The sequence below is a fragment of the Lissotriton helveticus genome, chromosome 8, assembly GCF_964261635.1.
Source record: "Lissotriton helveticus chromosome 8, aLisHel1.1, whole genome shotgun sequence".
Classification (NCBI taxonomy): domain Eukaryota; kingdom Metazoa; phylum Chordata; class Amphibia; order Caudata; family Salamandridae; genus Lissotriton; species Lissotriton helveticus.
Window position 1 is genome coordinate 1,022,364,914 of NC_136069.1, and position 22,378 is coordinate 1,022,387,291.

General features: G+C 49.0%; 2 protein-coding genes across 3 annotated transcripts in view; one reads left to right on the forward strand and one right to left on the reverse strand.

The window, feature by feature from the left end:
* Nucleotides 1-16,197, reverse strand: part of OFD1 (OFD1 centriole and centriolar satellite protein) — a 635,354-nt gene extending 619,157 nt beyond the window's left edge. For both annotated transcript variants that reach the window (XM_078657861.1, XM_078657862.1), the window contains exon 1: nucleotides 15,951-16,197. The gene's annotated coding sequence lies outside the window, so the exon portion shown is untranslated. The remainder of the gene's footprint in view (nucleotides 1-15,950) is intronic.
* A 147-nt stretch (nucleotides 16,198-16,344) lies between these two features.
* TRAPPC2 (trafficking protein particle complex subunit 2) overlaps nucleotides 16,345-22,378 on the forward strand; it is a 167,384-nt gene continuing 161,350 nt past the window's right edge. The window contains exon 1 of the mRNA XM_078657863.1: nucleotides 16,345-16,488. The gene's annotated coding sequence lies outside the window, so the exon portion shown is untranslated. The remainder of the gene's footprint in view (nucleotides 16,489-22,378) is intronic.

Consider the following 22,378-nt stretch of genomic DNA (forward strand, 5'->3'; position numbering starts at 1 on the left):
GCAGAACACAAAGTTTGCATAATGTAAGTAAGTCAGTGGGTTACTGCTTTTGTCAGTGAGATCCGTTTGTTACTTGCAGTTTATAAGTCAAAATCCTAACATAGAACAATGAGCTATTAACTGTCATCTAAGAGCTCATGCAAAATGCAAGGTATAAATTAGAGCGCTATGGTTTTTTCCCCAGTCTTTGATTATCCTAATGTTGCAAAAAGGGTTCATTTGGATAGAAATCAATTCTGGTTATTAAAGAGAACACCCAACCATGGTATTTTGTTCTAAATTCAGAGTTTGTTTCTACAGAACAATCACTATTAAACTATACTGCCTACGAGTATGATTGTCATGTGACTCCTACACCTTGTAGTCCTTTATCTAATGTAACATTTCTTATACAGTGATTTACACACGTATTATTGTCTCTGTGTAATGTGTGTGATATAAAGTTTTCTAACACCCTACACTGGTATCAGTGGCGCTGTAAATCTAATTAATTGCATCTGAGCATGAATGTGGTTATGGAGACTTGAGGAGCACTGTTAAAGGGTGGTAGTGAGGGAATCTGTGGCAGAGGAAGTCATGGGGGGCACCAACATACATTGTCGCACAGGGCTCCACCAGCGCTAAAGCTGGCCACTTCCTATAGTTCTAACACCAAATCAAAAACGGTGATTTGAAAACCTTTACCAAGTACCTGTGCACACATAAAATTACAACATATAATATGTATATATAAAATGGGCAGATAGACAAAAAAGAAAATTTGCCACGTCTTTTCTTACATGTACATGGATTCCAATCGTTTGCTGTATTACGGACCACGCGTCTCAGCGTTCATTCCTGCTGCTCGAGTACTGTGTGTCTCGGTCCGAGCCACACAGTACTCGAGCAGTCGGAATGAACGCCGAGACGCGGGGTCCGTAATACAGCAAACGATTGGAATCCATGTACACGACGCGAAGGGTTGATTTCTTTGCTACAGATCACGAATACTAGAGACAAGACGTACCCGTCCTTCTCAGATCCGTGTTCGGCGTTTCAAATGCCCACTGATTATAAAACAGATTCAGCCAATTTACGTGATATTTTGATTGCGGATAGCTAGACTCACTTTTTGAATTCGGATCTGAATTTATTCTTGGATTTTCACGGATTTTAGAGCACCGCCAATTCTTTTGCAATGAAGATTACTCCTTCAACTACTTCAGACCCCAACCGGGTTGGAACTATCACCGGTTCAGGGATTATCGTGGCCCTCCATTAGGACTCAGCCCTGAAGAGTCAGAGTTGACTGTACTCTGACAAACCACGTGTCGGCTGGTGTTGATGCAAACTAGCATTAAAATAACAAGAAAAGACTTGGCGAATTTTCTTTTTTGTCTATCTGCCCATTATATATACATATTATATGTTGTAATTTTATGTGTGCACAGGTACTTGGTAAATGTTGTACAGGTTTGGAGTTCCAAACATTAGTTGAGGGGTTATTAGGGTCACCCCTTGCCTGTTAACACCATATTACTTGAACGCCTGTGACCAGACAGCCAGATATCCAGCAGAGCACAAGTTTCCCTTTATACTAGAAAACCCTATCTGTGAATACCTTTGTGGTGATTTGAAAACCCCTTGAGTCTGCAGCATACCTTCAAGTCGATGTATGATTTAGCAGTGGTCTCGGTTCTTCTAAGTCTTTTTTTTATTTATGTACAATCTTTATTTGTTTGCAATGGTGTCTTGTGATTTTGTATTATATGTATTGTATTTTGCACTTAACATAATTTTGGCGAGTAAAGAGCCCACACATAAAAAAAGATTGTCCCACGACTCTTAGCAAGTGCGTGTGGGATACTGGTGAGAGGTTTCACATTAACACAAATTATTAAGTATTAATGTCATCCTAAGGTGGCACAAAAATGGCACCGAAAGATAAGGGAGCCTTTTGAAATTTGCGATTAAATCCATGGTGTGAGAGGTTTTCTCTTGTGTAATTTTATATTTTGAATGACCGCGCCCATTATTACCTCAACCGGATCTCTCCACTTTATGAGACAGAAATTGAATTTTTATCATGCCCTCATCTGGATAAAAAATATCCATCTTTTGTGAGACCTGCTCCTGGTTTTTCCATCCAATGTGACAAATGTAATCCATGTAATACAGTTTTAAAATATATGGATTTATTTTTACGTTTTTCTTTTTGTCCATGTTACGGATATCCACTTTAGGTCTCTTCAGTGATGCCAAATAAGATCAATAGTCCTGCAATGTCACTTTCTGTTTTGTCACTTCTTGTGATTTTACATGCAAATTAGAGGGGCCTCACATCTTCCCTTTCACCCAGGGCCCCAGAAGTTCTAGGAATGTCCCTGCCTCTACCCACGCCTGTTTTGATCTCTTTCGCCATTTTTACTTTACCCCTACCGCTCTCTGTATTGCTAGTATGATCTTTGAAGTTTGGTGAAGCTGCATATGTTCGACGACCCGCTTACCTGTTAAAATGTTGTTAAACCCTTTCTTTTTAATCTAATCCACCTCGAGGGCGCTGCCAGCAACCACATGCGTTCTTTGAAATCAGCATAGTGCACCGAAGCGGTGCATCAGCCTTGGAGCTACACGATGGTGCTGATATGTGCTGCTGAGAGAATCTCAACCCACCCACCACAGCTCGAATGAAAGGCTTATATTTACACTTATTTAAATGATATATGTCAGTAGCTCTGCAGCACCTGGGGAGGTAAAACAGAGACAGAAGCCCCAATCTAAAGTCACCTTCCTATGTTCAGAGCCGAAAAGCTACACATTACTATAAAACCAACTGTTGGCTCTGGTAGTTAATGTTTCGTGGCAGTGAGCATTTTTCAACCCATAATGCCGTTTTGACATCGGATAGGTGCCAGTGACGTAGACAGCGTTTCAGTTTCTTGTCGACAGGATGACAATGTATGCTTTCGTATTATGAGAGAAGTAGCTTTGGTGCAATTCCCTTTGATTTATTATCTGGTGCCCTCTGCCGCAATCAGATTCCCTCTGTGGGGAGAAACATTTAGAAAGCAAACAAGAAGTATGCTGATGCCCTAGCACACGTTGATCCCAGCAGAGCTATTCTTGCAGGTTGCAGCCAGGATTAGGGAGAGAGTTCAATGGCTGGCAGCAAACACAATGGTAATTAATACATGACTGCTGGCTTGTCAAATATGACACAACTATCAAAAATGAACCCGTACGAAACAAGCATTGGCAAAGCCAATAGTTCTCGCCTACGTGAAAGTTATTGGAGTCTTAGCCAGGTTGTAGAGCAACGTCGCTGCTGTGCAACAGTCTAAAAGTTATTTTTAGAAAAACCCTATAGCTGTTTTTCATTTACCTTCTGGCATCATAGCGTTTTTTTTTTAAATAACTTGTATAGCTCTTTTCTATAACTTTTAGACATGCTGCACAGTACCCACGCTGACATTGTCAAAGTCAACAGCTCTCACATAGGCGAGACCAATCAGCGGTGCCAATGCTTGTTAAGTCTGGAGTACAAAGAGCTTTTAGCTTTTTGTTGTTTGCAAAATACGTCTTGTACCAAAAACGTAGTGTGTTACAGCACATCCATTGCTTTCCATTGGATGGCTAACTTTTCACTCTCATTTGCTTCTTTCTTATTTGATGGCTGTTCTTCCTCTTGTGTTTGTCTCTGCCCTGGAACAGTGTATTCTACCACTATAACCGACCTTGTCTCTTGGGATCTTTTAGTTGAAGGGTTGGAGAACGGAGGAAGGACCCACTGCGTTTCCTGCGCAGCGGGGGTCGAGGAGGTTACACATAAGGATCTGAAGTGCTGCATAAATGCTACACTATCCATTTGAGCCATCCAATGTGCATCGACCCCAAGATGGCGGAGATCATTCCCTCTGAGAAAACGAGACGGCATTAGCAGCTTAAATCGGCACCCTATGACCCTACTCAGCAATTCTATCTCAATGTGGTGCTCTTACCCTCTCAGCTCGGCCACGCGGAAGTTTTAATCGCCCCCCCTGGTTACACGGAGAGGTCCTACAATCCTGCACTGCTGCCTGAGGTCAAAATGGCTGTCAGCCTACCAGTCTCACTCAGCCCCAGGCGCGAAAATGCATTAATAAAGCCATAACCCCTCCACCGAGCCACCGCTAGCATAAGAGCATGTGGGCGCAAATCAATTGCAACTTCAGATTTGCGTCATCATTTATATCCCACCTCCAGTCCCAGTGTGTAAATGACTACAGTGTACAATCTTGAATGAGCAGTCAAATAACCACCTCATTTTGTGACTTACCTCACTGGCACCCATGCTGGACCAGAGAGCTGATCAGAGCTAACCAGAGCTCACCACGAGTAACAAGGTAACAAGCTAACCAGAGCTAACCAAGAGTACACGAGAACACGCTAAAGCTCCCACGAGCCATCTAAAGCCAGAATACGATCATTGGTGTTGATGAGAGAGGCTATCGCTATTACCTACAACCTGTCATGGTTGTCATGGTACTAACTTGTCATGGTTGTCATGGTACTTGTCATGGTTAACTCCCCATTGCAGTCCAAACTCAGTGGGAAGCCCTGCCCCAGCGCCCCGGCGCTCTCCAAGATGACACTCGCCCCCCCCGCGGGGGTTGGGAGCCCCGGACCACCAGTGAGAGCTGCGCAGCAAGTAGTGCCAGCTACACCGTTTAGGCCTTTTACAGCTGCGTAGCAAGTAGTGTCAGCTGCTTCGTTTAGGCCTTTTCACAGCTGCGCAGCAAGTAGTGCCAGCTGCACCGTTTAGGCCTTTTCACAGCTGCGCAGCAAGTAGTGCCAGCTGCACCGTTTAGGCCATTTACGGCTGCGCAGCAAGTAGTGCCAGCTGCATCGTTTAGGCCGTTTACAGATGTGCTGCAAGTTGAGCTGTTTCCAGATGCATGGTTTATACCTTTTTCAACTGCACGGCTATTAGTGCCAGCTGCACCTTTTAAGTTACTTTTCCGTGGGGACAGATCCGATTAAGTTGGAGTCCTGCTGCAGGGACAGCACCATTGACACTATGGTTTCAGTGCATTTGAGTCCCCCTATGAGATGGCCCTTTGGCCAGGGAGTCTGCAAGGTTTATAGGGCGCCGGGCCTGTACATATATGTTAGTGCTACAAAATGCTTTTCATGTATTGTGTTTTCCGCACCCTGTTATGAGCACCTCTTCAGGTGGTCTTAAGATGATGAGGCTGTTGTGCATACTTAGGCTTTGCTAGTCCCGGACGGCACATTAGTTCTGATATCCTCACCCTAACGTCTGGATTATGTGCCCCCTTTATGCCCTTTTCTTTCTCTTCTCCACCGCTTATCCAGTAACACTTTCCTCTCATCCCCCCACCCTCCTCCGCCACATTTTCCCATCATGGGCACCACTCGAGTTAAGGTTGGAACTAATTGCTAAAAAATCATTTATCCTCCCAGCCTGACTAAAGCTGCAACAAAACGATTGAAGCACAATACTATCGAACGTTTCCCGGATTCCCTCTTTGTTGATCAATTTCACAATAGTCGTTTTGGGAGGCTCAAAAATGATTTCATTTTCTTCACTCACGACACCTCCTCTTGGTCCACCAGCTTTTACGATTCCCTTAACGTCACCTCCTCATCCTCTATCCCTCATGGGAAACAGCTAAAAATCTCCCCCTCCACGCGTTTCAACGGTTACCTCACTATCTCACTCTATAACAACGCGACTGTCATGATCCAAGGCAATGACACCTGTCTTTCGCTCTTTGACCAACTCTTCCCCTCCCTACTCCCCTCCTCTGCGACCGGGTTTTCCCCTGACTCTCCTTCTAGCTCCACCCATTACTCCCTCTCTCCTCCCCTGACCCCCCTACACTCCTATTGGCTGCACTCTCAAGAATCACAGGTCGGCCCTCTTCCCGCCCCCTCCCCTGTGACCTCCTCTCCTATTCCTCCCCCCTCACAATATGCCCTCTCCCACATTACTTCAGCCTCACCGCTAGCTAATGCGCTCCTCGTTCAATCTGCATCATACCGGTACTCCAATCTCTTCTCCTCCCCCATTTTCCTTCCAGTCACCCCCCTTTTTAGTTCACCTCTCCTCCAACCTTCTCCCCCTGTGAACTTTCCCTACGCTCCCCCTATCCCTTCTTCCATACCTCCTATCCACCTCCCCCTCCCTTCGTTATACACCCGGATGTCGCCTCAATCCCATTGCACCTCTCTTCTCCCTCCCACTCCTCCAGCAATGCTATGCTACTCCCTTTCCCCCCCTGGTAACCCTGTCCATTTCCTTCCCTCGGGTCCAACAGTACCACTTCCTTTCCCCAACTTCCCTTTCTCTCAAACCCCCCCACTCTGCCAGATGCCCGTTCCCTCACAGCCTCCTCTCCTACCTGACATGCCCTCCACAACCACCTCACCACTTCTCCTCCCAAACCTCCTTCATTCCCATGACTCCACACAGTCCTCCCCTCTCCTTCTTCCCTACCGCTGTGTTCCGCACCCTTCTCCCCCTAAAGTTATCCCTAATTCCTCTCCTTCTTGCAACACCAACAAAGGCAACTCTCCCTTAACCTCCGATTCATTAACTCCCGCTCTCAACCTCCACCTTTCCCCACTTTTGAACCTTACACCCCAACTCACCTCCTATCCCCCCATCTCTCTATGCCTTCCACCACCAATTCCACCCCCACCTGTTTTCATCGATCCACCCAACCTTCCGTGCTCTGCATTACTCTCGCTGGAAAATATGCTAGGTTCCCTTATCACCTCCATCTCCCAGCTTACAGCTGCAATTTCACTTCTAAGCTCTAAGATTTGCACCTTTCCGTGCACCCCCGCTCCCTCCCAACTTCCCACGAGATGCACCTCGCCCCCTCACCTCAATTTAGCCAAGCTCAATCAGTCGTCTGCAAACTTTGTTAACTCGCACAAGCCTTTGAACGCCGCCCTTCCTCAACCTGCATACCCTAGCAACCCTACTATCTACACTATTCCAACCATCTCCTCTGTCAGAACTAAGCGTCCACCTAAACCCTCCCGAGCACCCCCACATAAGCACAACATCCCGATCACCCTTCAGAGCCCAAGTGCCCCCGCAACCAAAACAGTCCTGACAGAGCTGCGCTGTCTGCTCCACAACTTCAGATCTGCAGTAAAACACAAACTTGAAATCTCAGATACCATCACCTACCACAATATTGACATGCTCTTCCTCACTGAGACCTGGTTCAAAGCTACCTCGCATTCTACGTTTGATCTCCTATTACCTACAGGCTATTCTATACTTAGGAATGACAGAACTGTCAACACGGGGGGAGGTGTTGCAGTCATCTTTAGAAACTCCCTTCAACTCAAGGCCTCTCCTATCAGCTCCTTCCATACCTTTGAATGCATTTCTTTTGAGCTACAAGTATACCACCGTTCACCCCTTAGATTCTATGTCATTTACCGCCCGCCTCGTAGAGGCCCTTCGTTTTTGGAGGAACTCACTGACTTCATCAGTGACCAATACTCGCAAAGTGACAATCAGACCTTCGTGGGTGACTTCAATCTCCACTGGGGCTCACCGCAAGACTCCTCCGCAAACTCCCTGGCCACCTTCCTCTCTGTTAACGATCTCATCCAACACTGCACAGAATCAACACACTCTAAGGGCTCAATCCTGGACCTTGTTATTTCTAAAGCAGGCATGCTTTCCATCACTACCCCTATTCACGTAGACTGGTCTGACCACCTCCTCATCCCATTCTCTTTTCAACTTTCACACGCTTTAACACTTGGCCAACCCAAGAGGGCTACCTCCTGGTTCCGTGATGTTAAAAATATTGATGTCGGTCCCCTCTGTGAATCAGCTTTGTTATCACTTCCAAGGCTAGACCCGAACCTAGATGTTGACGATCTCACCTCCCAATGCCTCACAGTTCTTGCAGATGAAATTAACAACGTCGCTCCACTCAAAAGCAAAAGGTTAAGGCCCACCCCCTCAGCACCTTGGTTCAACAAATCCCTCTATGAAGAAAGGAAGCCGCTAAGATTCCTGGAGAAACAATGGAGGCAAGTGCCCTCCACCGATAACTTGTCCACGCTTCGCTCCGCAAAATCCAAGTACCACAAACACATCTTCCTTGGGAAAGCGGCGCACTTCAAAACCCTCCTTGACTCAGCCAAAAATAGACCCAAAAAACTATTTGATCTCATCAAGAGTCCTGACTGCTCTCCCCCTTCCTCCAAGCTGGACGATTCTGCAAAGAGAGCAGCGGATTTCGCTATATTCTTCGACGAAAAAGTGAAATCACTGGTGGATCAGGTTGCTCATCCTACCCCTCCAGAGGAGTGCAAATCCTTAGCCATTTGGCAAAACTTTGATCCTATATCTGAAGATGCCCTTCTCAAGTGCATCCCCGAAACAAAGCCCTCCAACCATCATCTGGACCCCATCCCCAGTGCCATTGCCATTGACTTTTATACCCTTTCCCTCTCCTACTGGACCACTCTGGTCAACCTCTCCCTCTATCAAGGCTCCCTTCCTGTCTCCTTCAAAACTGGGCAGGTCACCTCGCTTCTTAAAAAACCAACTGCTGATGCGTCTGACCTCAACAACTTCCGCCCCATCACTAACCTACCCTTTCTTGCGAAGATTACAGAAAGATGTGTAGCGAAACAACTCTCTCGTCATATCAAGGACAATGATCTTCTTGACAATTTCCAGTCTGGCTTCATTCAAAACTGCAGCACTGAAACAGCCCTACTGCAAGTGGTTGATGACGCGCTGAGGATCCTCGACTCGGGGGGGGGTCCTGTCTTCTAATTCTCCTTGACCTTTCTGCAGCCTTTGACACTGACAATCACAACACCCTTCTCAACATTCTCAAACAGAGAATGGGCATGGAGGGCACTGTGCTTAAATGGTTTGCCTCCTTCCTCTCTGATAGTTCACAAATTATCAAAATAGCGAACAGCCTTTCATCTCCAGTGGCGGTAGGTCAAGGTGTCCCTTAGGGCTCTATACTTGCACCCACATTGTTCAACCTCTATTTAGAACCACTTGGAAATCGCCTAAGTAAATCCAGGATCCACTATCATCTCTATGCTGACGACATTCAAATCTACCTCAAGGTTGCCTCCACTCACGATCTCTCTATCCTAATCAATCAATCAATCAATCAGGTCATTTGTAGAGCGCACTACTCACCCGTAGGGTCTCAAGGCGCTGGGAGGGGGGGGGGGGGTGCCGCTACTGCTCGAACAGCCAGGTCTTGAGCTTCTTCCTGAAGGAGAGGTGGTCTTGGGTCAGGCGCAGATTGGTGGGAAGTGAGTTCCAGGTCTTGGCGGCCAGGTAGGAGAAGGATCTTCCTCCTGTTGTCGCTCTTCGGATGCGGGGGACGGCGGCGAGGGCGTGGTTGGTTGATCTGAGGAGGCGCTTGGGAGTGTAGAAGTTGATCCGGTTGTTGAGGTAGCTCGGGCCTTGGTCGTGTAGGGCTTTGTGTGCGTGGGTGAGGAGACGGAAGGTGATTCTCTTGTTGACCGGGAGCCAGTGCAGATCTCTCAGGTGTCCGGAGATGTGGCTGCGTCGGGGGATGTCGAGGATGAGTCTCGCCGAGGCGTTCTGGATCCGCTGGAGTCTCTTCTGGAGTTTGGCAGTGGTTCCGGCGTAGAGGGCGTTGCCGTAGTCCAGTCGGCTGGTGACGAGGGCTTGGGTGACCGTCTTCCTCGTCTCGGTGGGGATCCACCGGAAGATCTTACGTAGCATGCGCAGGATGTTGAAGCATGATGAGGAGACGGCGTTGACTTGCCTGGTCATGGAGAGGGAGGAGTCCAGGATGAAGCCCAGGTTGCGTGCGTGGTCCGTTGGTTTGGGTGCGGTGCCCAGGGCGGGAGGCCACCAGGAGTCGTCCCAGGCAGAGGGTGAGGAGCCCAGGATGAGGACCTCCGTCTTGTCTGAGTTCAGTTTCAGGCGGCTGGTCGTCATCCATTCGGCTACGTCTCTCATCCCTTCGTGCAGGTTGGCTCTGGCGGTGGCGGGGTCGTTGGTCAGGGAGAGGATCAGCTGGGTGTCGTCAGCGTAGGAGATTATGTTGAGGTTGTGTTGGCGTGCGATGGCCGCGAGGGGGCTCATGTAGACGTTGAAGAGGGTGGGACTCAACGAGGATCCTTGAGGGACGCCGCAGATGACTTTGGTGGCCTCTGACTTGTACGGTGGTAGGCGGACTCTTTGTGTTCTTCCGTCGAGGAAGGAGGTGATCCATTCCAGTGCCTTCTCCTGGATTCCGATGTTGCTGAGGCGCTGTACTAGGGTGCGGTGGCAGACAGTGTCGAAAGCCGCGGAGAGGTCCAGGAGGATGAGGGCCGCTGTTTCTCCGTTGTCCATCAGGGTTCGAAGGTCGTCGGTGGCGGCGATGAGGGCGGTCTCGGTGCTGTGGTTCGCTCGGAAGCCAGACTGTGAGGGGGTCGAGGGATCCATTCGTCTCGAGGAAGGCGGCCAGCTGTTTGTTGACGGTCTTCTCGATGACTTTGGCCGGGAACGGGAGGAGCGAGATGGGACGGTAGTTCTTGAGGTCGGTGGGGTCTGCTGTGGGTTTCTTGAGGAGAGCGCTGAGTTCGGCGTGCTTCCAGCTCTCAGGGAAGGTGGCGGAGTCGAAGGAGGTGTTGATGATGTCCCGCAGGTGGGGTGCGAGGACAGTGTCGGCTTTGTTGAAGACGTGGTGAGGGCAGGGGTCAGTCGGAGATCCGGAATGGATGGAGTTCATGGTGCGGATGGTGTCTTCGGTGCTGATCGGGGTCCAGGTGCGGAGGGTGGTGGTGGGTGGCGTCGTTGCGGTTGTGGCTGGCGTTGGTTGGTTGTTGAAGCTGTTGTGTATGTCCGTGATCTTGTTGTGGAAGTAGGACGCGAGGGAGTTGCAGAGTTCTTGCGACGGGGTGATGTCATTGTTTCCGGCGTTGGGGTTGGATAGCTCTTTCACGATGTTGAAGAGTTCCTTGCAGTTCTGTGCGTTGTTGTCCAGCCGGTCCTTGTATGCATTTTTCTTGGTGGCGCGGATCAGTTGGTGGTGCTTCCGGGTGGCGAGCTTGAGGGTGGTCATGTTGTCCGTCGTTGGTTCCCTTCTCCAGGCTTTCTCGAGGGCTCGACAGTTCTTCTTGGAGCTCTTGAGTTCGTCGGTGAACCATGGTGTTTTTCTGCTGCAGGATCTGCTGGGTGGGGTTCTCAGAGGGGCGAGTTCGTCCGCGCAGTCGTTGATCCATTTCGTGAGGTTGTCGGCGGCCTGGCTGGGGTTCGCTGAGTTGGCGGGAGGGTGCTGGCTCAGGGAAGCGGTGAGCTGGTCGGCTGTGATCTTGTTCCAGCTTCTTCGAGCAACCTGTTGCTGGTGGTGGTGGATCGTCGTTCTTCTGAAGGTGAAGTGGACGCAGCTGTGGTCCGTCCAGTGGAGTCCTGTTGCGTGGCTGAAGGTGACGTCTTTGCTGGATGAGAAGACGGCGTCGAGTGTGTGTCCGGCGTAGTGGGTGGGGGTGGTCACCAGTTGCTTGAGTCCTAGGTTGTCGAGGTTGTCGAGCAGGCTGATGGTGTTGCGGTCGTTGTTGTTCTCCAGGTGGAAGTTGAGGTCCCCCAGGAGGATGTAGTCGGCGGAGGGGAGAGCGTGCGGGCTGACGAAGTCGGCGATGTCCTCGCTGAATCGTGTGCGTGGTCCCGGGGGTCGGTAGATCAGGGTGCCTCTGAGGGTGGTCTTTGGGTTGGTGTGGATCTGGAAGTGCAGGTGTTCAGCGGTGGTGAGGGTGTCATCGGTGTTGGTAGTGATGCGGATGGTGTCTCTGTGGATGATGGCGATGCCTCCTCCGGTCTGGTTGTCGCGGTCCCTCCGGGTGATCTTGTAGCCCTCTGGGATGGCGATGGCGATGTCTGGGGCTGAGGAGGCGTTCATCCAGGTCTCGGTGATGAAGGCAACGTCGGGGGCGGTGGTGTCGAGCAGGTTCCAGAGTTCTACGGCGTGTCTGTGGACGGAGCGGGTGTTGAGCAGGATACACTTGAGGTGGGTGCTGCTGGAGTTCGGCTTGGCGGGTGCAGGGAAGGTCCGGATGCAGGTGAACTTGCAGGCGTGGCAGCTGAAGGGTCCGTGGGTGTGCTTCGGGGCGGCTCGGTGACATCCTGGGATGTGGCCGGTGTTGAGTGCGGTGAGGTCGGCGGCGCTGTAGGTTCGTCGGGTCGGCTTCCGTCGGTGGGGGCCAGGGGTCCTGGCGCTGGTCGCGGTCCGGTCGCGGACGGGCGCAGACGGGCTTACCTTTGGCGCGCCTTCGGCGCACAATCGGCGCGCCCGCTGCGCGTGACCGCTGCGCGTTCGCACGGTCGCCATTTAAGGCGAAGTGCGCGGGTGGGCGGAGCAGCTGGGAGGCGGGAGCGGGGAGGGAAACAGAAGAGAAAAGGGGCGGGGCTAAAGGCGGTGGCGGGAAGCGGGAGCGGCGAGGTGGCCAAGCACGACGAGAAGCGGCAAAAAACAAGCACAATTCCAAGTCAAAACAGGGGAAAAAGACAGCGACACACGATCTGGGGAAGAAAAAACAAGCACAACTACAGGCAAAAAATACGGGGGAAAAAAGACAGTGACACGATCTGGGGAAGAAAAAACAAGCACAATTACAGGCAAAAACACGGGGGAAAAAAGACAGTGACACGCTCTGGGGAAGAAAAAACAAGCACAATTTCAGGCAAAAACGAGGGAAAAACCAAGGAGAGCGCTCAGGGCGGCAGCGAGGCCGGCGCTGAGGCAGAGGCAGGCACTGGGGGCACACGCAGCAGCTGGTGGCCGTGCGGCGCGGGGGTGTCCCACAAGTGGGTCACACTCACCTGCGTCGCACGGTCGCCATTTAAGGCCAAGTGCGCGGGTGGGCGGAGCAGCTGGGAGGCGGGAGCGGGGAGGGAAACAGAAGAGAAAAGGGGCGGGGCTAAAGGCGGTGGCGGGAAGCGGGAGCGGGGGGCGGCGAGGTGGCCAAGCACGACGAGAAGCGGCAAAAAACAAGCACAATTCCAAGTCAAAACAGGGGAAAAAGACAGCGACACACGATCTGGGGAAGAAAAAACAAGCACAACTACAGGCAAAAAATACGGGGGAAAAAAGACAGTGACACGATCTGGGGAAGAAAAAAACAAGCACAATTACAGGCAAAAACACGGGGGAAAAAAGACAGTGACACGCTCTGGGGAAGAAAAAACAAGCACAATTTCAGGCAAAAACGAGGGAAAAACCAAGGAGAGCGCTCAGTGCGGCAGCGAGGCCGGCGCTGAGGCAGAGGCAGGCACTGGGGGCACACGCAGCAGCTGGTGGCCGTGCGGCACGGGGGTGTCCCACAAGTGGGTCACACTCACCTGCGTCGCACGGTCGCCATTTAAGGCCAAGTGCGCGGGTGGGCGGAGCAGCTGGGAGGCGGGAGCGGGGAGGGAAACAGAAGAGAAAAGGGGCGGGGCTAAAGGCGGTGGCGGGAAGCGGGAGCGGGGGGCGGCGAGGTGGCCAAGCACGACGAGAAGCGGCAAAAAAACAAGCGCAATTCCAAGTCAAAACAGGGGAAAAAGACAGCGACACACGATCTGGGGAAGAAAAAACAAGCACAACTACAGGCAAAAAATACGGGGGAAAAAAGACAGTGACACGATCTGGGGAAGAAAAAACAAGCACAATTACAGGCAAAAACACGGGGGAAAAAAGACAGTGACACGCTCTGGGGAAGAAAAAACAAGCACAATTTCAGGCAAAAACGAGGGAAAAACCAAGGAGAGCGCTCAGGGCGGCAGCGAGGCCGGCGCTGAGGCAGAGGCAGGCACTGGGGGCACACGCAGCAGCTGGTGGCCGTGCGGCGCGGGGGTGTCCCAGGGTGTCCTAAGCTCTACTCTCGACTCCATTCATAACTGGATGTTTACTCATCAACTGATTCTGAATCCCTCCAAAACCGAGTTCCTCCTCTTCTCCTCTTCAATCTCTCCTCCCCCGGTGCAATCATGGATGGATCAGTTGAATCTACTGAACACTAAACCCATCATTGCCGACAGTGCAAAATCCCTGGGTGTCATTCTAAACAAAAAACTCAATCTAACCCCCCACATCAATTCCATTGCAAAGTCTGCTCGATACCATCTGCGCCTTCTTTGGGGATCCGTCGCTTCTTCCCGGAGCAGGACCTTATAACCCTGGTACAATCGCTGGTCCTCTCCAGACTGGACTACTGCAATTCTCCTCTTACTGGCCTCCCCAAATCCCACCTGTCCCCCCTTAAATCTGTTCTCCATTCCGCAGCTCGTTTCATTTATGGGGCCAAAAGAAGCGACCACATCACACCGATGTTATCCACCCTCCGCTGGCTTCCAATCGAGGCTAGAGCTATCTACAAGACTGCTTGTATCACCCACAAAGCCTTGCACTCCTCCTCTCCTCGCTACCTGGCGAATAAACTGAAACTCTCTGGAGGCTCTAGACCATCACGTAATGCGGAAAATCTTCTGCTTGAACCTCCCACTTTCAAGAAGGAAAGAACGATGGCACAATCCTTTTCAGGCAACGCGGTAAAAATCTGGAACTCCCTTCCGCCGCAGCTTCGGACCACCACCTCCTCCCAGGCCTTCAAAACTAACCTCAAAGTTCTCGTCCTTGAAAGACACTTCCAAATGTAATCCATGCCCTCTCTATTATCTGAAGGAAGCCCTTCCATTATAGAAAAATCTACTGTACATGACTATGGAAGTGTCTTCCCAGTGTGTTCTTGTGGTTTGAGAGTCTGCCATTTATTGCGGTATTATCTTTCTACCTGTGTTTGGTACTCGTGTGTAACATGCACTCGTCACTTTCTCTTGTAACACACTGTTTTCTACCGCTTACATTTGTTTATTTTCAATACCTGCACAAGTACGTAACGTTTGTTCTTGTGCTTGAGGGCCCTCCATATATTGCAGTATTATACCTCTGTTCACTTTGCACGCTTTTGGAACCTGCACACGTCACTTTTTCCTCCTGTATTGCACCGTTTGCTACCTCTTGTATTTTGTTGGCTCACGATTGTCACTTTTGTAATGCACCGTTTGCTACCTCTTGTATTTTGTTGGCTCTCGGTCGTCACTTTTGTAATGCACCGTTTGCTACCTCTTGTATTTTGTTGGCTCACGATTGTCACTTTTGTAATGCACCGTTTGCTACCTCTTGTATTTTGTTGGCACACGATTGTCACTTTTGTAATGCACCGTTTGCTACCTCTTGTATTTTGTTGGCTCTCGGTCGTCACTTTTGTAATGCACCGTTTGCTACCTCTTGTATTTTGTTGGCTCACGATTGTCACTTTTGTAATGCACCGTTTGCTACCTCTTGTATTTTGTTGGCTCTCGGTCGTCACTTTTGTAATGCACCGTTTGCTACCTCTTGTATTTTGTTGGCTCTCGGTCGTCACTTTTGTAATGCACCGTTTGCTACCTCTTGTATTTTGTTGGCTCTCGGTCGTCACTTTTGTAATGCACCGTTTGCTACCTCTTGTATTTTGTTGGCTCACGATTGTCACTTTTGTAATGCACCGTTTGCTACCTCTTGTATTTTGTTGGCTCACGATTGTCATTTTTGCTTTATTCAATGTAACGTTCGCTTTTGTTTTTTGTTCGCTTGTAATGCTCTCATGTATCAGTTCTGTTCCTATTGTGAAGCGCTCTGACACCTTCGGGTAAAGTCCGCGCTATATAAAAACGCACAAATGAATAAATAAATAAAATAAATCGAGGCCCTCCATACCCTATTCCTTTTGTGTTTACAGGACCCCCCTACACAGTGTCCTAACTGTCCATCAGCAACAAATGGCGACTCAAAACCCTCGGGGCGCACTACTACCACTACTATACAACCAAAGCCCCCTGTCTCACTAAATGCTTCTAACTCCGGTCAGCATTTCACCGTTCACTTTTCGACCAACCTCCTTCGGCGATTGAAATGAGCCGCTCTTACCTCTCCTGGTCACGTGAGAGAACAAGGACGTGAAACTACGCCGTTGCTAAGGGCAGGAGGTTGCTCACATGAAGCAGTTATTGACAGGGTGGCTCGCGTCTGCACAAGGAGCCACAGACCCTGCGATTGGGCGGAGTCCAGTTTTGGAAAGGTAAACATGCCACGCCAGCCCAGAAAAGGTTCACTCTGCCCGCCGTGCTTACAGCCCTTTCAGACGTGCATCAGGCAAATTCTGAAAGTACAATTTCCGGGATCAACTGACTATCATGCTGAACAGCAAATCGTAAACCAACACAGTCTCGAATCACCAAAGGCCAATAAACAACGAGGACCCAGTTCTCAAGCCTATCACAAAACATGCTCTTCAACCAATCCCCTGACATCACGCTTTTGTAATCCTAGAAGAATGTGTTTCTTCCAAGATGATTGGCTGATACTATCCCGGACCTCAGCCTGATACTTATTTTCTGTCTAAAAGGCATATGTGAAGTGCGAACGATCCGTGGAAATTATGAACTGGTGAACACTGTACTTGAAGGTATTTCTGCAGCTCGTTGCGTGTGGTGGAAGGAATGAAAAAAGCATAATGTAGCCATTTTCTTTTGGATGTTCAGGTCTTAGGAGGCAGGGGGGGCGGGTTACAGCATCACAGTACGAGGCCATTTGAATGTATTTCTTTATTGATTTTGAATAGCACGGACATTGTCCAGGAGCATCAGAGCACATTATAAGAGTATATTTACTAACAGTCATTTCGAAAATATGTTTGAGATACAGCACAGGAAAAGAGACAAGCATTGGCATGGCCAATAGGTCTCACCTTTGGGACCTTATAAGTATTTAGTTATGCAGCAGGTCCCAAAGGGGAGGCCTATTGGCTATGCCAATGCTTGTTTAAGACTTGAGTCTAAATGAGACATGCTGCTAGAGGCAATATACCGTCAGAAGAAGGCTATAACAGGAACCGCATTTGAATTGATGCATGGTACAGGAAAGCGAGGGCACAAAGGGCTGCAGGAGTGGCAATGACCAAGGGAAAACCTGTCACACTGGTCCAAAGCGAAGAAGACCATGTAAGTGACATAGGTCTCCATCATCCAAAGACCACGAATGCTCGTGGAAAATCTGTCAACGCAGACATTCATTTATCCAGCAGAATAGCACACTTCAGCTCCATGGTGTTTCTGATTTATTTTGGATGTACCTGAATTCTCATTTGGGAGCAGCCTGCAGTGAATATAATATTGTGGGAGAGAAGTTATTTTTGAGATGGTAGGTCAGCTCATTGTATGTGTGTTCTCTGGATCCACCCACCTTGCCACTTTCTCTTGAGTACAGGCTTGACTATTTCAAACATGAGTGGAAAATTTGACCCAGAGAGGGTGCATGAAACTGTGGGTTCAGTGTGTGCTGTTCTTGTTTGTGTCCTTGATCACCTTTTATGTTTTCATACCTTTGAAAAGGCTTTCTATGGTCTGGCTATGAGGAAGTTATGACTTCAAGGCTGTGGGTTTATTTAACTACAATCTGAGTGATCATTACTGGTTGAGTAATTACCTGCTTGCCTCATTGCCTTGACAGATTTTGGTAGAGCTGGCTTTAATTCTAGAGAAACAAAGGACAGCTCACTATGACAACCCCAGATTCGGTTGAGAGAGGCTTGTGGCACTTTAGTGTGTTGCCAACAGAAAGGGGGTGTAAATTGGGTGTGTTCTGACATGCCTGAGTTTTCTGTAGCACATCTTGTTAAAACAATTTATGCTTGTTTTGTTCAAGTGTTGAGTCTCTTGCTTGATGACGTACGTAAAAGAATGACTGGTAGCTGTGCAGGGTGTCTCTCGGTGAGATGACATAGATTTATACATGCTATTTCAAGATGGCAAAAAACGTGAGCAGACAATATAATTTGTGAAGGAAGAATTTTTTTTTATAGTGTAACCAAACTTGTCGGCCAAAATGAGCTCAATAATTAGGGCCTTAAGCCTGTGGTTTATGATGGTTTATTGTATTTGGCTGTTCTTGCATTGCCCGCCACATTAACCATCGCAGAGGGAGTGTCTGGCTCTTATTCTAACCATTCCAAAGAACACAAACAATACAAACTTCAATTATGCATCCATCTAGTGGCTGTCCAGAATACAGCACACAGCAGGTTTTTAATCTCCAAGCGTATAATGTAATGCAATGAAAACTCTTGGAAGCATGCGTAATATATTTAACGTAGTTCACCTGGTTACTGAAGACTAATGGATCAAGGATGGGTAAATTGAACACTTTGTTCCTTAGAGGTACATTGTACTAGTACCATGTGATTAGTTATTCATTAAAAACACCATTTACCATTTAATTGATTGAGCATTTGAAGTCTTGTGTCGCCAGTGTGCTATGTAGTAGACGTAAATGAGCTCTCCTTTTGAGTGACCGACTATGATTTAGCATTGCTATGTTAATAGTAAATGAATGATGATAAAAGTTCAGTCTACCAAGAAATTATTGATTTTGCGTTGTGTAGATTGAAGTTGTATTTGCTGAAAACGAAATAGTAATAAAAAAAAATTGTTTTGTTAAGTTACCCAAGGACCTGATAATGCGTGGGACAAAGAAAAAAGTAAGGTTTTTACCATACCTGCTAAATACAGACACCGTGATGTGCACTGCTTACTACGTGTTAAACCTTTGCTTCCGTACAACACTTGGGCCCATAACTGGGGACGAGTTGATATTCCTTCTCTCTGCTCCTCCCTCTCAACCTCTCCCCCGGACTTGAGCAATCGGTCCCCCAACCTCCAAGCCGCAGCTATCAACAACTGGCTGTCTTCTGCTTGTGACCAGTTGGCCTCTCTTAAACGACTTCGGACCCTTCGCCTCCACGACTCCAGCAGATGGTTTACCACCGACCTTAAAGCGAAAAAACTTGCTCTTAGACAGGCTGAGCGACACTGGAGAGTGAAGTACTGCCCAGCCCTAAAACTATCCTATCTTTCCTTGTTGCATGATTACAAAAAATCTATTTTGCAAGCGAAAACTGACTACTTTACTACTAAAGTCCTTCTTGCTGCTAATAACCCTAAGGGCATTTTTTCTATAGTTCATGACCTATCCACTTAAGATAGAGTCAAACTCAAACCGGCTCCGTCCCGAATTCTCTGTGACTCGCTTAATGATTAGTTTATTGAAAAAATTTTGGCAATCAAATCCAATATTCCTCCTCCCCTCCTTAGTTTCTCCTATTCAGAGCCCCCGTCTAATCCTCATCTGTTGGAGCAATTCCCCCTCATCACTCGTGAAACTTTCTCCTCTCTACTCACTAAGGTCAAAACTGGTTCTCCTTCCGACAGTTGTCCCGCCCACATACTCCGAGAGGTCTTCTCAGCCTGCCCTGAACCCCCGCTGACTCTCCTCAACGACTCTCTATCACAAGGAACGGTCCCCAACTTCTTCAAGTCGGCTACAATTGTTCCCATCTTGAAGAAGGTTGGAGCAGACCCCTCCTCCCTCTCTAATTTCCACCCCATCTCTTTACTCCCCTTTTTGGGCAAGATCTTGGAGTCCCATGCCACTACCTGCCTCAGTGCCTTTATTGAGGAATCCCTTTACCTTGACCCTCACCAGGCGGGCTTTCGTCCAGCTCATTCCACAGAGTCGGTTGTTCTCTCTGTGCTGGACGAGCTCATAGGTGGGGCTGACATCAACTCCCCTCAGGCCCTGGTCCTCCTTGATCTGTCCGCTGCCTTCGACACGGTCGACCACACCATCTTACTCGATCGTGTCGGGGGCGCGGGCATTCGGGGAACCGCCCTGGCATGTGTCACCTCATTCTTAGAAAACCGCCACCAGGGGGTCCAGCTGGCTGGTTTCTCCGCCTCCTCTCGCTCGGTCTCCTGTGGAGTCCCCCAGGGATCGTCTCTTTCTCCCTTACTCTTCAATCTTTACATCTTTCATCTCATCTCTGCCCTTCAGTCTATGGATGTCACAGTGTTCAATTACGCCGATGACCTCCAACTCATCTTCAATCTTTCTCCCCTCCCTGTCTCTGTTCTTAACTTCCAATCTGTTATACTCTTTATCAGAGACTGGATGAATTTCAATCATCTTAAATTGAACCCCGATAAGACCGAGCTAGTACTCACGGGTGGCATCTCCAGTCCCTGGTCCTCTGCATTCTGGCCCCCTTCTTTGGGCCCTTCTCCTTCTCCCTCCATTTCTGTTAAAACTCTTGGGATAAGAGTCAGTGCTGACCATAAGAGTCAGTGCTGACCTCTCCATGCATTCTCAGATAAGCACTGCGGTATCGTCCTGCTTCCTCAAGCTTGGCGTCATACGCAAGATTTCTCGCTTTTTTTTCCATGGCAGCCCTGAAAATCATTTTACGTGCCATGATTGTCTCGCGCCTGGGCTACGGCAATGCGCTGTATGCTGGAGTTCCTGCATATGAGCTGCGTCGTCTCCAACTGATTCAGAATCAAGCCGCTCGCCTCCTCTTTAAATTGCCCAAAAACCACCACGTCACCCTCCCTCCTTAAATCCTTACACTGGCTCCCTCTATCTGAACGTTCCTTTTTAGGTTTCGCCTGGCGTCCACTGCGCAGCAGTGTTCAGGCGAAATCGTATGTTTTGCAGTACGGGGCTTTGTCCCGCCTCTCTCTTCCATTGGCTAGCTCCATAAATGGAGGCTAGCCATTGGAAGAGAGATCTGTCCGTTATTCCCCGAGCAGATTCGTGGGCGTTCGGAGAATTTTTCTCATCCCCCCCCCCCTTTTTGAACGTCATGCGGCGGTGGGCGGATGTTGTTTTTTTGGGGGGGGGGTTTCTCAGCATGTTTTGGCCATTTTGAACGTGTGTTTTGCAGTGGTGGGTTGCGCGATTTAAGTTGCCGGGATGTCGAGCAGGTAAGCAGCATTTTGTTATAATTTAAGTGTGTTTTGCAGTGGTGGGTTGCGCGATTTAAGTTGCCGGGATGTCGAGCAGGTAAGCAGCATTTTGTTATAATTTTCTTTTAACGTCCTGTCCTCCATTTCTCCCTTCCCGCAGCCCTCCTCTTTTCCGCTCTTGCCTCGCCTCCCCTCCCCCCGCTCTCGCCTCCCCCTTCCCTCTGCCCGCAGCTCTCCTCCCCGCAGCTCCGTGCCTAGCTTTTTATGAACATTATGATATACTTTAAAGAACTTAACGACCGTTTAAAAAAACTTTTGATAAGCGTATAGAGCCCTTGATTCCGCTTCGAGTTGCAGTCATTCACTATTGTCTTAAGGTTTTTTTTCACTAGATCAGCAAGACTAGTGTGTTCTCGATGTTCGTCATTTCGACCTTTCCCAATCGCGGGGGTTCTAATGTGGAGATCACTTTGTCAGCAGATCTGTATCCTCTCATGGCGCCCCATACTCAGCAGTATTTGCTGCCCCAACACTGTGAATTAGGTGCAACACTGTCTAAGAAAGTCAAACGTGACTTAAAGCACTGCCCGACAAATCCGATATTCCAGTAATATGGTCGATGAGCTCCTCGTACACGCCTCCCCCCACACACAACTTTGCCATCGCACCTCCATCTTGACCAGCAATACTATGCTCACAGCTCTGTGGTGCGTCTCCTCTAACAACCATTTTCCCTTCCCTGCTTCCCTCTGGGGGGAGAGCATCACTAACTGCAGTGTGGGGGGAGGATGTTTCAAAGATAGCTTTACATGCCGGCCCTTCGTGTCTCAACTTGAGCGGCAGAAAAACAAGCAGTTAATCAGTAACGGCAATGCGAGGGTAATGCATGCTGGGATCGTGTACAACATTCTTCGCCACTCTGCCAGCTATTCTCGTGTGCCTATAATGGTATTTATTTTATGTGCGCAAATCAGCTACCAATGTTTCTCAGTATTGCACTACGTTCCTCCCTGACTTTGCAAACATAAAACCCATGCGCAAAGCCCTCCCCTTTCTTTGCATTTCTTCCGAGTTCACAAATATGTTTTCCATTGAAACGTGCGGCTGCTGGTTTGTTTTTCCTGCTCCAAGCGTGCAGTTTTGACATTGCTGGTTGTACTTTTAATGCGACCATCCTGCTGAAGACACGTTGGCCCGGGCAGTGTTTGCCGTCTCGTGGCTCCTTCCACTCCCCCATCCGCATACCCCACAATCCTGCAGTTGCCTTGTTGCTATAGTGTTTAAGATCAACAGGCGCCTTAGGTGAGTTCTCTGTGTGTTAGCGCGCGTCCATGTTATGGGTGTTTGCATTTCCCCAGCTAGAAATGCCTTGCCCGGAAATACTGGTGCCCTCTGGTGATGGGCACCACGGACGCCAACGCAGATGTGGTGAGGACTGTGTGGTGTATTCGATTTTTGTTCATTTCGTCTCCTTTGAGCCTGAGCGTTGTGCCTGGTTGGAATCCACATTTATGTGCTGCTTGTTGGAATTACGGGCAAAAAAGAATTTTGAGATTG